The sequence below is a fragment of the Hevea brasiliensis genome, chromosome 17, assembly GCF_030052815.1.
Source record: "Hevea brasiliensis isolate MT/VB/25A 57/8 chromosome 17, ASM3005281v1, whole genome shotgun sequence".
Taxonomy (NCBI): Eukaryota; Viridiplantae; Streptophyta; class Magnoliopsida; order Malpighiales; family Euphorbiaceae; genus Hevea; species Hevea brasiliensis.
The window spans coordinates 56,867,233-56,869,574 of NC_079509.1; the positions used below are offsets into that span (position 1 = coordinate 56,867,233).

The window sequence follows — 2,342 nt, forward strand, 5'->3', positions numbered from 1 at the left end:
ACATGCTTAAATCTTCCATCTTCTTAGCCAAAACATTTATAAGTGCATCAAACTTTGCATTAATCATGTTGAACGGATCAAGATCATACATTTCAGCAGCTTGCCTTTTTTGAGATGGACCTGGTCCTCTTGGACTACTCCAAAGATGAGTATTCTTTGCAATTTTCTCCAATAGCTCATAAGCTTCATCTTCATGCTTCATAATAAATTCTCCTCCTGTTTGAGCATCAATAATCCCTCTGATCGCAGGAGTAACATTTGTGTAAAAATTCTGATTTATCATCCATTTTGGAATGGCATGATGTGGGCATTGTCTCTCTAATTCCTTCCATCTCATCCATGATTCATAAAGAGTTTCATCTTCTCTTGGCCTGAAAGCTATCATTTGATTCCTCAATTCTTGAGTTTTTCCAGGTGGAAAATATTGTGCGAGAAATGCATCAGTGAGTTGCTCCCAATTTGTAATGGAGTTGTGAGGTAAAGAATCAAGCCAATCCAATGCTCTATCTTTCAAAGAGAATGGGAATAGCTTTAATCTTGCTGCATCATCAGACACTCCAGGTTGTTTTTGCATATCACAAATCATAGCAAACTTCTTCAGATGTGTGTGTGGATTTTCAGAAGGATGTCCCCCAAATTGAGAATTTTGAATCATTTGGAGAACTCCAAAATCCATCTTGTAACTATTTGCATCCATTCTTGGTCTTGCTATGCTCTCTCTTAAATCATCAAAACAAGGAAAAGCATGATCCATCATACTTCCCTTAGGCACATTAGCATTTATAATCTCTTCACCTTGGGCTGCATTTTCATTGTTTTGACCATTTTCAGCATTACCGCCACCAATTCTAATTCTTTCATCAACCATGTCTGCTTCTAATTCAGTTTCTCTCAATGCTTCTTTTCTTCTTCTGGTTTCTTTCTTATTGGCTTTACAAAATTTCTCAATTTCAGGATTAAACAATAAAGATGTGTCACTTGTGCTTCTAGCTCTTCTCATAAAAGATTAAAAGTACCTGAAAAAGAACAAGCAAACACAAAATGAAAAGATAACAAAAATAAAACTAAAAACAACTAAAATAATCAAGAATTCAATCTTAAACAAACAACTCTCCTGCAACGGCGCCAAAAACTTGATGTGGCCCAACCGCAAGTGCACGGGTCGTACAAGTAATATAGATAAGATATCGTTCCCACTAAGAGTTGTGTTAATGATTGAATTTTTGATATAAAAAGTTGACTAAATTGAACTATTTCTGAAATTAAAGCAATAAATTGATGGGTATTGGAGTATGAAATCTATATGTGCAAAATTAATAATCTATCCAACAATGTATTAATTAAACTAAAATTGCATCAATTTGAAATAAAGCAAGTTGAAATATGGCAAAATTTAAAATGGCAAGCAATTAAATTTGATTAGAAATTAATAATGATAAAAAGGCGATTCCGGAGTTTGGGATTTCATATTCGAGCTATTTTGGGATTTTAAATTGGTTATCCAATCTTCTGGAACTTACGGGTTTTAAGGAGATTAATTCTTAAATCCTTTGAATACCCTTTCGAGTGAGACAAAGAGTGCCTTAATCAATCTAATCCTACTTTTGTAGAGTTAGAGTTAATTAAGACTCATTAGGTTCTTTAATTAATCTGTGAATCCTCTTAATCCTTAGTCTATTTCTAGATCTAAGTTAATTAAGTCCAATTTCTTGATTATCTATCACAAGGCCTTCTCCTTTCGGTGCCTCAACCATGGATTAAGAACATCACTTAATGGGATCCTACACTAAGCATGTCATTAAGCACACAAGAAATGAATAAAACTCATTAAGACCACAAAATATGGATTACCCAATCAAAATCCACAAAATATCTCAAATATTACAACCCTTACTCCAGAATCAAGATAAAACTACTCACTACCCATAATGCTTACAAGATATTCTGAGTTTAAATGGAAATAAAGCTTTAATTTAAGCTAAGAAATAAAAAGCTCAACACTAGAAATGCAGGAAAAATGTAAGAAAAGAAATAAATCTCCAAATCTGGTTGAAAATGGTGTGGAAAATGATTGTGACTCTTCAGCTGCTGCCTCTCCTCTCCCTTTTCTTCCTTTCCTTCTTGTCTTCCCTCTCTAAAATGGGAAATGAGGCTTTTATAGCATTTTCTGACATGGAGCCCTAAAATGGTGTGTTTTAGGAGGGATTTTCTGAGGGAATCTTCTGCCAGCTCATTAATGAAATCTTTGTGATACTGCATAAGTGGACTGCATAAGTTATGCAGTCCTTATGCAGTTTTCGGCTGTTTCTGGTTCACTTATGCGAAACTGCATGACTTCGCGC

General features: G+C 34.5%; 1 pseudogene; it reads left to right on the forward strand.

Annotated features, from left to right (window-relative positions):
- The first annotated feature begins 293 nt into the window (after positions 1 to 293).
- Positions 294 to 393, forward strand: LOC131175696 (small nucleolar RNA R71; annotated as a pseudogene).
- The last annotated feature ends 1,949 nt before the right edge of the window (positions 394 to 2,342 follow it).